Source organism: Pteropus medius, unplaced genomic scaffold (genome assembly GCF_902729225.1).
Source record: "Pteropus medius unplaced genomic scaffold, Ma_sr-lr_union100, whole genome shotgun sequence".
Classification (NCBI taxonomy): domain Eukaryota; kingdom Metazoa; phylum Chordata; class Mammalia; order Chiroptera; family Pteropodidae; genus Pteropus; species Pteropus medius.
Window position 1 is genome coordinate 9,272,773 of NW_024347791.1, and position 14,611 is coordinate 9,287,383.

The following is a 14,611-nucleotide window of genomic DNA, read 5'->3' on the forward strand; positions in this document are numbered from 1 at the left end:
TACGAGTTACAGAAACATGTTTGCCATAACTGAGAGGAAAGACTGATGGTGCAGGAGACGAGACAATGAACAAGGAGCAAAGTCCTTGAGAAGGTGAAATTGGGGGAGTGAGAACTCAGCACAAAATAGGAAGGCAGACGCTCCACGCACAGTAACGAAGGGAAGACAGAGGATGGGGACAGTCACAGAAGACCCTGTCCTACTGCTTCTATTCTCTATCAGAGTGTAAGCAAAGTTATCGGCAAAGTCTGTGTGCGTATGGGGACGGGGTGGCACAGATAAAGGAGAGGAGAGGGTTGAGTGGTGAGAAGACAGTATGAAATAACAGTTTGCGAACTCCCTCACTTATTCATGCTTAGATCAGATGTCACCTTCGGTGAGCCCCTTCCCCAACACCCTGTTTAAAATTACTATCCCTTGGCCCCTAGTATTCTCACACACTATTCTACTTTTTCCTTTGCCATATCGCTTATTGCCTTCTAACATACTATGCTGTTTACTTATTTATCATGTTTATTGTTCACTGCGTCCTTCATTAGGACGTGTCGCAGGATAAGCGCTCTTTGTTTTGTTCACCTATATATTCCAAGTGCCTAGAACTGTGCCAGGCACTATATCTTTATTAAATGATTAACATTTTTAGGGAGCATTTGAGAGCTTGCTGCCCAGCATGTCATCAGTTTGCCTCAGATAAACTCAAACTCTCATAAAAATTTAAAAAAATAATAATAATGAATGAATGAATAAAAAAAGGAGGCAAAGAAAGGAAGGAAGAGAAAGCAGAAGAGAGAAATGAAGTGAGTTCATTGTTATGGTGGGGACACAGCAGGCTTATTATCATAGTCAATGCACTTCTCAGTGACACGTTGGAATATTTAAATCCATTCAAAGAAAGTTTTGGTTCCAAGTGTTAGCTCCGAGTATTTAAGGGTTTACTTAGAACTCTCCTTCCCTAAAGAAACTTCATATTAAAGGGATAGTATATTTGTTAAATATAAATAGAAAAAAAAAAAGAAAATCACAATCTAAAATTCAGTACTTAATTGCTGATTGCTTATCTTTGCTTTGCCAACCAAATAAAACCGCGTGACAAAAAAAAATCAAGACTAGTAGTTTTGCATTCTACTGGAGTTTGTACAGAGAATGGCAGGGTGGGCAATCCCCTCCAGGAATCAGAAGGAACACTGGACACCTCAAACATCAAGTATCCATGAGTCACCGAATGAAGGACTAGATTTCAGAAGACCCAGGGGTACTTATTAGAGTCTGAAAAACTGAATCAAGGCAGCCTCAGATGAATGCCAAAGTGATTTACTGCTGTGCAATCCAAAATAATATCCTGGCTAAATCAAGGAACCTACAGACTGTGGAGGAAAAGAGGCCCCAAGAGGAGACCTACTGCATTTCTGAAACACTAATGGACATGAGGTCTCACCACATGTCATTTTCTTTCCCGCCCACTGGACTGCTAAGGTCAGGGAAAATTGTGTGCAGTACAGTTTCATTCTTCTGTCTGCCCTATTCCCAGCTTTCTATAAAGCCTTTTTTAATTTCAAGATATGTAGAAAAAGTCAGAATGGAGGTAAAAGAACTCTAATGAGCAATAAACCATTTTCTCGGAAGACCACCATGATCTTTGTTAAGTTTGCAGGTAATAGCAGGTACTCTGCAGGTATTACAGTTGGTTTAATAAAACCCATAGCCTGAATAAAGCCAGCAATAAGATGACTCCATTTAAATAAAAACACAATGGGATGGATTTGATTGTAAAGAAGCTAAATGATATTACATTGCTTTGAAAAGAAATGACTAAAAAATGTATATCTGACTAGGATCAGCCCAGTTATTAAAGTCTAGGAGAACGATTATATCTGACAAATTACATACACGGGAAATCGCTAAATAAACATAAATAATGTGAAAATCAAGATGAAACGATGAGCCAGGCACTGTGCTAGGCTCTGTGGGGAAACCTGGGAGGTCATGGGATTCCCACTCCAACTGGAGAAGCAGAGATGCACAGAGGAGCCAGGATGCCACCATCAGAAGTTACTGTCCCTTTGCTCATACTGTTTCTGGTCTGGAATGCCATGCCCTTCTGCTTTCCTGCTTAGTGAATACCTACTCATCCTTCAAGACCCAGGTCACTTCCTCTAACCTTCCTGAAACCTCTGAAGAGACTGAAGTTCCCTTAGTGCTCTTACAGAAACTCTTCCAACTGTATTCTAATCACCTGTTCATGTCTGTCTTCATTGCTAGTCAACGAGTTCCTCGAAAACTCTGAGCACATCGAAGCAGGTTGTATAATCCAAAGATGGCCTTGCCACATGTCTTCTAGAACCTTGTCACACTCCATCAGATTCCATCGGTGGAATCTATGTCCCTTCCCTTTGATCCTGTCTCTGCTAATGGGCTACAGCAGAAGAAACACTTCTGAGTCTAGGTCATAACATGCATTTCTGTCTAGCTTTGTTGGAACCCAGCCTCCATGTCATGAGGAAGCCTGAGGCAAAGAAGCCTTAGAGAAGCCTATGGAGAAAGCCGCATGGAAAGGACCCAAGGATCACAGCCTTCGGTACTGGCTGAGCTCTTGGCTGACAGCCAACATTAACTGTCCAACCCTGTGAGAAAGCCATCATGAAAGGGGGCCCACGTGACCCCTAGAAGCGCTGCTCTAGCTGATGCCCCACGGAGCAGAGAAAAGCTGTTTCTGCTGAGCCTTAGCCCACTACAGACTTGAAAGTAAAATAAATGACTATTGTTTTAAGCCACAAGTTTCAGAGTCATTATGCAACGGTAGACAACTAGAATACTTTTTTCAATTTTGCTTCTCCACTGTGTGGCACAGTGCTAGAATATAACAGATACTCAATATATATTTGCATGATGATTGGTGATCTAACACCAAGGAAGCCGGAAGTGGTGGAGAGAATCTTCTTTTATTCTTTTTGTGGGCAGTTGTGGGGAAGCTGTTTTCCACTTGTCTTTCTTTTTGTTTTTTCCCCTTTCCTTGCATCACAAACACATGAGTGTTTCCTCATGCAGGCTTGACTGCTGCTGTCTGACTCTCAAAATAAAGGTTTGCCTCAATGAACTTAGCTCTGCTTTGAACTGAGAGAACTGCCTAGGGTTAGCATCAGAACGAAGGTGTGGGTGTGACACAGGTACTGTGACTGTGGGCAATTTGCCCACCATGCCTATGTGAAACACCAGAAAAAACTACTCCGCTATCACCTCGAGGAGCTGTGGTAGGGTCCACGACAAACTTAAGACCTTTTGGGTATGACAGAGAGGAGGCTGGCACAGCTTAAGTGGAGGGACCAGTCAAATCTGTTAGGAGGAGGGCTGGTGGCTGCCCTACGCTTTTTGTTGTCAGCTTGGAATCTCTGTTTCCTCCTTCTGAAGTCTCCTCTGGTATCGCCAAGGAGAAGCTGGGACTACATTTCCCAGAATCCCCTTTCCTATAGGAAGATGAGGGGTGCTCAGGTGAAATCTGGAAGATGGAAAAGAAGAGGCTATTTCTCTTTGCAGGTATGCAGTTAGCGATAGCTGGGTAAGTTATCTGTGTAAGTTAGAGACACCTTCAGGTAAGTTTTTAAGAATCATCTATCTGTGCCACATTCAGCAATGCTTTCGGTTCCTTAGTGGCTCTTTCAGGCCAGCTTCCAGGACTCACTGCTATGGTGCTTCAGGAAGTAGTCAGAGGTGGCTTCCTGTCCTTCACTCCCCAGGCTTTGCAGTAGTGGTGTTAAGTCTCTAAATACTTCATTCTTGGAAGACACAGAATAGCCTGTCTTGCTGCACAACCCTAACTGCCAGAGGGGCCAAGCAGTTACAAACACCAGGTAAGACTTTCAAAGAAGAAACTGATGTTTATGTACACAAAAGTGCAGAGGACCACAAAAAAGGCAAGCCCCAAAGAGCTGTAAGTTAAACTGATAAATGGCAAAGGACAAGTTAGGGAGGGGGTTTGCAACCAGGTCAGGTCTCCCCAAAGGTCCAACATTGCCCACACACTTGATTTGTCCCTGCTCTGTACCCCGGGAGAGGTCACTTAGATGCAAATACCACAGTCGTCCCCGCCCCCTCCCCCAGCCAAATCCAGTCCATTTCCCTCTTCCTGTAGCACACCCACCCTCACACTCTACTCAGTTGTTCCATTTATTCTTCCTACCTTCATCCTAGCCCATACATGCGAAAATGCAAGGCAAATACAGTTCCAACAGTGGGAGCACTCTAAACTGCCTTAGAAAACTGGGTTTAGGAATGCAAATTCCAATGTCTCTCTGTGCTTAGTTCACTCGTTGTTTTAGAGACTTTCCTGAACTCCTGGAATGAAATAGTGACTCCCTCCCAATATTCCTGCATATTTTCTGCACCGCACTCATCACATCTGGCATATTTGTTTATTTAATGCCACTCTTCCCTCAATAATAGTAGACACTCATGAGACATTTGATGAATGAATGAAAAATGACTCCATCTAGAAATGGAATCATCAGGTACCATCAACTACTTTTAAAATATGCCAAAGACACAACAGAAAGTGAGTTAAGCCTTTGGGCCCTGCCTCAAGGGACAGTGCTGACTCATCACTTTTGCAAATAAAATTCAGCTTATCATTCATCTTTGTCCAGTTTTCCATCTGTGAGGATTATAAGCAGGAGACCGTGGATTTACAGTTGTGTGAACGACTTCAAAGCTTTGAAATCTCTCTCTCTCTAATGAGTAATTAATGTCATACTCCTACTGTGTACTTTGAGCAATTTTTTAGCAATTTAACATAGCATGCAGTAAAAATAACAGGAACAAAAATAACACCATAGAGGAAGGACTTCAGTTCCCTTCATAGCTGAAGAATGCAATGCCTGTATTTGGTACATAATAAATGATGACAATGCAAAATGTGTTTTATGTCAGACAAGTTCGACTACTGAGGAGAACTTTCAGATTAAGTTTTGGCTTGTGAGACAGTAACTCTAGTTCATAATAGCACTTAAGTTCTTTGGTTGTACCTTGTATAACGGTTATTTTTTTTTTTTCCCTTAATGTTGTGCTCTCTTGAGTGAAGAAATGTGTGTGAGTCATATGAAATATGTATTGACTTAGAATAATCCTTTGAGTAAATCAGTTCAGGATAACTTTGTACTGGTCCTCTTTACCTGGCACCAGAAATGTTTTGATTAAACTGTCTCCCTAAACAAGCAAAAGTAGTTGAGGCAATAATAATTAGAACTTCAAAAATTAGAGCAAAAGTAAAGAGTACCTGGGGGTAGGGGAGAGGAAGGTGGGGGTGAGAAAGATGGGGCAGGGGGAGGGAGGAAGGAGGAGAGAGAAGTGAAAGGAGAAAGCGCCACCCACCCCACCACCCAGTTTGATGAAGCTGCCTTGAGAAGGTGGACCAGTGAGAACAACACCCTGATTCTGATGGACTGGTATAAGGCAGTGGTAGGTGACACCAGAAAGTACTGAGTCCTACCCACCAGATCTCTTCAGCTTTCACTAGACATGGGCCAGGGACCCTCAGTCCAAGAGGTGATGAAGTTGAATACCTGAGATGAGGACTCAGGAGCACCAGTGGTTGAAGCCACTCCCTTGTTTATCAATACCAATAGCAAGCATTTATTGAACACTTAATACATGCCAGGCTCTTCTAAGCCCATTAGAATGTATTAACTCATTTCATCCTCATAATAGCCCCATTAGTTAGGATTATCTGCTATTTAATAAATGAAGAAACTGAGGCACAGAGAGGTTAAAAGCCTTACTTAGTTATTTAAGTGATAAAATAGTAAATGGATCTAAATTCCAGTTGTCCGGTTTGAAAGGCCAGAGTTAAGTTATCCAATCTTAACTTACCCTATCCTTCCCCTCAAATACATAAGCCCCTTTTCTGGTTCAAGAGTCTGATGTTAAGAGTGCTTCAATCAGCTGGCGCATGCAAACAAAAAAAAATGGGATAGCTGCCTTTAATTTCTCTAGCTGCCTCATGGACAATGCAACAAACTACATAATGTTGAGTCAAAGGTTATGAGTCTAACTCAGTGGTTCTCAACCAGGGATGCTTCTGTCACTTGCATGTGTACACTTGTGAAGACACACACACGGACATATGACAGTACCTGGAGACATTTTGGGTGGTCATGACTTGGGGAGAGTGCTACTGGCATCTAGTAGGTATAGGCCAGAGTTGCTACTGAACATCCTAGAGCACACAGGGCAGCCCCCCCACAGCAAGACTTACCCAGCCCCAAAGATCAGCAGTCCTGAGGCTGAGAAACTGATTGGTGTTATCAGGCACAGCCATGGAAATCGACTATTCATGGTCTTTTGTAGCAAAGTCAAAATCCCATTAACTAAGCACTGGGTTAAGATCACAGTGTAAGAACCAATATGACACAGTCTCTGTCTTCAAAGTGATTATACCGGCCACATGGAATCTTTGCTTTTAAAATATAGTATCCTAAACTCAGAGGAAAAACTGGGCAAATTAAAGCAGAACAAATGCCTGTGAGTGATTGCTCTCTCTTCATTTTCATCAAGGACTCTGAATTCTCTGATTGCTGGGATCTCCAAGTGGGCCCTCTGAAACCAAAAAATTTGTAGCATCTCTACTATGAACTCAGTATCAGTGGTAGTGAATGCTGATGGTGCCAAGCCCAGAAGTCGAGCTGCCATGAGAGCTGGAGAATCACCCTCTGCCAAACAGGAGCAGTGCCCACATCCCATCATCTCCACAGACCTCAGCCAACGATTGACTGACATGGGGCCCTGCTTTAAAGGTGACCCAGCTCTGTGGTACACTCTCTGCTCCAGAGCTTCCCTGTTGGATCGGAAAACATATCCTTAGCTTAGCTTTTCTCCTCTGCCCTTCTCTACTTCTCTCTCTCCCCTTTCTCCTGAGAGCACTGTACCGATCAACAACTTTACCAAGAATCCTTGCCTCAGGCTCTGCTTCTGCTTAGAAAAGTCCACCCTAAGACATTATTTTTTTAAAAAAAGGTCACTGCAAGCATGCGTCAACAATGGTGACTTCTGAAAGACACTACTACGATCTGAATGTTTGTGTTCCCTCAAATTCATATGTTGAAATCCTAACCCCTCTCAATTTGATGATATTAGGAGGTGATTAGGTCATGAGAGGGGAGCCCTCATGGATGGAATTAGTGCCCTAATAAAAGAGCCCTCAGAGACCTAGCTCACCCCTTCGACCGTGTGAAGACACAGAAAAGGCGCTAGCTATAAAACAGGAAGTGGGTCCTCAGCAGGCACTTGATCTTAGACTTCCCAATCTCCAGAACTATGAGAAATAAATTTCTGTTGTTTACGAACCACCCAGTCTGTGGTATTTTGTTATAGCAGTGAGAACAGACTAGGACAGACCCTCAAGGAATCATCAGAACTCTTAAGTTCATATGAAAATCTGTCTTCTTCACTCTTTGCTTATGATTGTCCTTAATTCTTCTTTCTCTTCACCACAACCTGAGACCCTTGGTAAGACATATAGGTGACATATAAGAAAGTGGAGATTAGTAAGTGGAGTAAGGTCTAAGTCTCTCTTTTGAGTCCAGAAAGCACTAAACGACAGGAATCTGTATAGTTCAGTGTGTCCTGACACTCATTTATTTTAGGCACTCATTATCATGGTTTTACTGGTGATGGAAAGGAAGGGTCCCTGGTTCTCTCCTTCTCAGATTCTCAGAGCTCTGGATCCTGAAAGAGCACCTATAGTAACAAGTTGGATATGGTTGCAGAACATAAACGGAAATGAAAATAGGTAGAAAAGCATGGGCAGGAAGCCTGTGAAGACAGGAAACAACCTGGGTGCAATAAGCACTTCAAATGAGACGTCTTTGTGAAGTTCTTCCTTGAATACGGGTAAAGCAAGACGAGGACAGGCAATCGAGTATGATGTTTTAGCTCATGGTTCATATGTAATTTCTTTCCTGATGAATCCAAACCAAATCCTTCGAAAGCAGATAAATCTCTGAAACTTGACAATGCTAAACTTGTTACCTAATGTGTTCTGAGTTTTTTCAAGATCATAACCATTAATCTCATTCATGAATAGACATCAGCGATATATGATCAGTCGATGTTTGCTATTCCTAATGGTTACATATCCAGGAATTTGTAAACTAAAAGTGTTAATACACTGTATTTAGGTAATATGATAACTATAATGATAATAAAAAAGATTTGTTAAATGTTTATAATATGATAGGTTCAGAGATAAGCATTGAATATGAATTATCTCATTTAATTATCATAATAAGCCATGAAATAGATCTCATTAGTAACCTCATGTTGCAGACAGCTTTTAACAGTGGAAACAAATGAGCACTCAGAATGTCTGACCCCAGACTCTAACTACTGTATTAGTTACCTACTGCTGCATAACAGATTACCACAAACTTAGAGGCTTAAAACAACACACATTAATAATCTCACAGTTTCTGTAGGTCAAGAATCCAGGCACAGCTTAGCTGGGTCCTCTGCTCAGGGTGTCACCAGGCTGTAACACAGTTGTTGGTCAGAGCTGCAGTCTCATCAGAGGCTCGACTGAGGAAAGACCTGTTTCCAAGATCCCTCCCTCATTGTTGGCAGAATGCATTTCCTTGTGGTTGTAGGAGTGAGGACCCATTTTCTTGCTGGCTGTCAGCTAGGGACACCTGTCAACTCCTAGAGGCCACCTTGCTTTCTTTGCATATGGTCCCCTTCACAGACTGTCTCACGGCATGGCCACTTACTTTCTCAAAGCCAGCAAAGGAGAGTCTCTTTAATGCCAGTTGGCTGAGATAGGGTCTAATGTAGCATAACATAATCAGATAAGTGACATCTCACTACATATGCCATATTCTATTGGTTAAAAGCAAGTCGCAGGTCCCACCTGCACTTAGGGGAAGAGAATTATACCAAGGTGCGAAAACTAGAAGCCAGGCATCACAAACTTTAGGGTCTGTCCACCACAACTACTAGCCGAGTAAGACTGCAAGCATGCTTGAGCAACCTTCTCGATTTTTGCCAAGTTTGTGCATCATCTACAATATTTTAATTTCCTATATTTCCTTAACTTACTTTTTAAAATAGTTATTTTACAAAGAAATTTCATATCACAGTAATAACTCAAAAATCAATATTACTTACTACAAAGAGAAGGTAACACAAAGGAAAAATAAAAAGGTAAGGTAAAATAAAAAACAAAGAGATACTGTACGTTGTATTCACCTAACTTAATTCTCACACAGTTCATGTTCAGTAAAAATATCCTCATTATTAAAAATGTAGAAACCAAGATCCAGAAGTTTAATAAACTACTTATGACCATTTGGCTTGTACCAAGGATTCAAATCCATGGCTACTGGCAGCTCAAGTGCACAAGCACTACAGTCTAGACAGCACCCAACTTCATCATGCACCCCAATTTTCCTGGTTCCTTTTCCTTCTCCTTTTCCTAACTCTACCTGTCTTCTCTGCCTGTCTGCTACCCTCTTCAACTCTGAGATTCATCTTTAGACACCAGGAATCAATAAGATACAAGGGGAAAGAGTAAGTATGCTCAGACTTTCATCCTGGCTTTATTTCTGGCCTTGTCACCTGGGGCAAGTCACTGCTTTGCCTCAACTGTCTCATCTATAAAATGGGGAGAATAATAGTATGTGATTAATAAATGCAAGAGTGAAAAATTTTAATACCATTTTGTCACCATTGCAAAGAAAAATGTCTAAGATACACAACCTTGAGTGCTGTGTATGTGTTTACTGCAGTTAAAATTTTTCAGTCCTTCTAAGAGACCAGTGAAAACAGAAACAAATTGCTTTGACAGATTGCATTATTTTGTGTGTTTCTATTTTTAAAGCTTATTTTTTCTCTTTGGGGGCAATGTCCTTGAGTAGGACTGCGAGGATGAAGGACTGGCCTTAGCAAGAAGCATGGTAAGGACATCCCTGGTGCCAGAAGGGAGAGGCCACGTCTGCAGGCACAATGCTGGCAGGTGGGTCCATATGACAAGAGAAACTTGTGGTCATTCTTTTCTTACTGCTTCAAGGACACTGCTCCTAAAATTCTTTCTTTGCTCTTCTACGACATCAATTTTGCCTCTCAAATAAATGATTTCTATTAGCAAGTTATTTCTCTCATTTTATATAGAAAGGGTTCTTCCTTGACCCAACTTATTCCAGTTGTCATCCTATTTCTTTCTTTTCTTTTATAGTGAATGTCCTTCGAAAACTAAATTTGTTTTCTCCAAATTTTCTACCATCATTCTTTCTTGAGCACTTCAACCACATTTTCGCTTCCACATCTCCAAGGAAACTTCTCTTACCCAGCTTACCAAAACCCTCTACATGGCTAAATTCAACGGCCAACTTCCCAGTCTTGATCTAACTCACCCCTCAGCAGCATTTGACACAATCAATAACTCCATCCTCCTAAAACACCTTCCTGGAGGTACCACACCCTCTAAGTTTCCTTCTAGCTCCTTTCTGTGGATTCCTCTGTCCTCCAACTTCATAACACAGGTGTGTTCCACCCCTCAATTCTTGGATCTTTTTTTCATTTCTAGTCATTCCTTTGGTGATCTCATCCATATGTATATTTCCAGCCCAGCTCTCTCCCTGTCTCCTAGACTCTTCTATCCTACTCAACATCTTCACCAATGGGACACCTCAAACTTAACATGTCTACAAGGGGACCCGCTCTTCTTTGCATCCATTTAAATGGCAACTTCTTTCTTTCAACTCTTTAAAATAAATAGCATATGACACATGAATAGCCTATGATTCTTCTCTCTCACAGAACTCATTCAATCTGCCTGTAATTTCCATAAGCTCTCCTTTCTATTCTTCTCATCTGTGTGTTTAACCAAGCCACCATCATCTCCTTCCTGGATTCTTGCAAAACCATCTAACTGTTCTCCTTGCTTCTGCCCTTGCCACCTCTCCCCTTCCCAAAGTCTCATACCACCAGGCAACCAGAGTGACCCTAATCAAATAGAAACCAGATCTCATCATGCCTCTGCTTGAAACTGTCCAAGGATTTCCCATGTCACTCGGAGAAAAGCTAAAGCTTCCTAGTGACCACTAAGGCCTGACGTCATTTGGCTTTTATTGCCTCTCTGATGTCATTTCTTACTATTTTCCGCCTTGCTCAGTCAACTCCTGTCATACTGGCCTTCTCACTGTTTCATGAACACACTAGGCATGCTTCTGCCTCAGGGCCTTTGCACTTACTGTTCTCTTTTCCTGGAAGAGAGGCCCACCTTTGCCAACTTTTATAAAATTGCAAGCCCCCCTCGATACTTCATGCTTTTCTTTCTTCTCCTTAGCAATTACTAATATTTTTTATATATATATATTTACTTATTTACTTTGTACCTAAGTTCCAACAGGAACTTGTTTGTTTTATTCATTGCTGAGTTCTTAGTGCTTAAAGCAGTGCCTGGCATAGAATGAGGGTGCAATGAATATTTGTTGAATGAATTAACTATCATCAATATAGTATGATTTATCTGATTACAGTTATTTTGTAATGACTTTAATGACATGGGTTTTCTCTCATGTTCCGCATGATTCTGAAGAGGCCGTGTGCTCCATTAATATAACAGCTATTCACACATTCTAAATAATTCAAAAGTTATCCATGGCTTGACTACTTATACAAAGGAAAATATAAACTTATTAATGATTTCAGAGTAGGTACCAAAGCAACAATAGTGATCATAAAATTAAAAATTAAAAAAAATCTAAAATAGAAAATGTGAATTAATATAAATGAGTGTGCCTTTAGAAAGGGGATCACTTAAAATAGATAGATATCACTCGGAAATACTTTATTTGGGAATTTTGCTGTGCTTTTGCTTTCTGTGGGTTAATATGAGTTACAGAATATTAAAGATCCGGGGTGCCGAAGTAAGCACTTACCTACTGACTAATCAGGCTACAGCAAAGATTTTACGAAAGATTACATTTAACTATGTCCTCACTTTTATCATGAATTAAACATTTTCCTAACTGTGTCTCTTGACATTCAATGTTAAAAGAGATAAGACTCTTACTGTTAAATTGTTCAAGTATAGAGCCTGTCTTTATCCATTTGGAAGTATAAACCTCTAAGTTTATAAAACATGTTTTCTATGATTTTTGGACAGCACGACACATAGCTAACCAAGAAGATACTAGTAATTCACAAAATGTACTTAGTGTTAATCATTTCAGATGTATATAGATTCACAGTAAGCTTCCTGGGTTTTCTTCTTTCTTTTCCCACCTTGAACTAAGTTCTTTGTTTTATGTATAAAAGGTTGAAGCAACTTCTGGAAGCTGAAATAGCTCTTAAAATTGTTGTCTCTCTATTGCAGCTTTTTATAAAAGACTTGATTTAAATAAGTGTGCTTCTCATGATTTCTAAATTTCATAACATCATGTAGAAACAGGTCTACTGTTCAACTAAGAAACATTTTAATTATTCATGACAGGGAAAAAGTTAATTTATCTAGAATTTCCTGCTGCTTCCTAAGCAGGGACGAACCTGCAAAGTCCCCTCCTGCTTGCTGAACTGGCCGAGGCCGTGAGGATGCACATCAGAGCTCAGAGGCTGAGTTACAGCCAATTGTGCCACTTATGCAAAAGGTGTGGGCGGCAGGGAAAGCTGGGAGCCAGGCAGTGAGAAAGGCTACTAATGAAGAAAGTTCCAGAAAGAGGAAAACCTAGCTGTTGGTAGTGGACTGACGATTGTGGGATAAAGGGTAAGTAAGGAAGCTGTCGCCCAGGGAAGAACATGGGAGGCCAGGGGAGGAAGAGATGCTAAGTTTTTATAAAGTTTTGTCATCACCCTTTTTCCAATTGCTATTTTTTCCTACTAAACATTAAAATAAATACCTAGTTATTTAAAATTTTAAGAGATATAATCAAACAAAATTATCTTGTATACAACCAAAATAATAAAAGCAGTCTGTCATTACACCTTGGTCAGCATAACCATGTAACGAAAGGCAGAATAACCCTCCTAAGGTACCTGCTCTAATTCTGGTAGATGAATACTGTGGTCTAGATATCTTAGGAGACACATAAGAGATCTGTCACCTCTTTAGTAATGTGTATCATTTGAAAAAATATGAGGCCTTTTGAGTTTTAACTAATAAGTCATGAAATGACATTGAAAAGACCTACATAGAAGGAACTTCAGAAATGGAGAAAATAATTACAAAGCTTAAAATATATATATATTTTTCATTAATCGAATAAAGCTACCTAGTTTTGATGGGAATCAAAATTTTGACAGAGTAGATCAGAGAAAGAACTGACATTATTTAGGATCATGTAACAATACGGAGCTTTTATTTCTTTATATGAAAATTCTGAAACTTAGGGGTAAGAATGAAAGATGAGACATGGCTTTTAAGGATAAAAAATATTAATGTGCTATTAACGTTAAGAAGAGAGTATACAGTTGTCTTGATAAGGACTTAAGGATCGAGATTTATCAAAGATATGTTCAATAGGTACAGGAAAGATTTTCTGGAACCCCACAAAAGAGAGAAAGAACATATTTAATTCTGTTTGCTCTGGGGGAACCTCCAACTGAGACAGTCTTTTGAATAAACTGATTCAATTTCCTGAGAATGAGAACTTATTCCCTTAAGGTCACCCTCATCTCACCATTTTTCTAATTCTCTTTTTGGAGACATTCTAGAAAAATACAGTTTCTGTTTTATAAATCCTCAAGAATTGAGACCAGTCTAACAGATCTGGAAAAATCCCACTTATTTGAAGTGTCCCAAGATCAGCATGCAACCTGCACCATACAAAGAAACACCTGAATGTCTGATTTCAAAGATCTATCCCCTCAGCCTCAAGGAGCAGAATCGGAAGCAAAAAATTTAACTGCCAATATATTCTCCTTATTGACTATGAAAAGCTCCAGAATCTTTGCACAATATTTAGGGAAAATCTGAGAGGAGTTACGTAATCCACCTACCAGGGTCAAGTTCTATAAATGCACACGGTATTTCTGGGTACCCAATAATCTTATCATGGATTATTATCAGAGGCCTGGCTGGACCTCTCACACTTTCCTGACTAAATATTTCCTTGAAAATCCCCATACAGAGAGTAAGGAGGGAAAGGGGAGAGCAAATACTGGTAAGGTGACTCTTAAGTCTGAGAACATGATAAAAACAACCTGAAAGTTCCTTAAAACTGGAATCATTTTGTAAGTTCCGGCTGTTTTGGACAAATCAGCCAGGCAGTCTCTTCTGCTGTGTGAGGATGCCCAAGCTCATTATACTTCCTGAAATGTAAAAAGAGCCTCCAAAGTGGGGTGATTGCATTTTATCTGAAATTTTCTTTAACTCATGAGACTAGACAAACAAGAAGCAGATGAAGGAAGTCAGGTAAATTAACACTTTGAAGCAATCTATTCAATTGGAATAGTGTATTTTGATTTTTATGAGATCACTTGACACTGAAATACTCTCTAGGCAAATTGTGCCAGAAAAGTTTAATTACTGGAATATTCCCCAAACACTGCAGATTAGCAAACTCTGACCAAATAAAACATTCTGTTTACATAATGACTAACCGCTTATTTTTCAATTGCCTCTTGATATGAA

At 40.2% G+C, this 14,611-nt stretch overlaps 1 protein-coding gene across 11 annotated transcripts in view; it reads right to left on the reverse strand.

Annotated features, from left to right (window-relative positions):
- ANO4 (anoctamin 4) overlaps positions 1-14,611 on the reverse strand; it is a 329,614-nt gene that overhangs the window by 134,137 nt on the left and 180,866 nt on the right. The gene's annotated exons all lie outside the window — the stretch shown is intronic.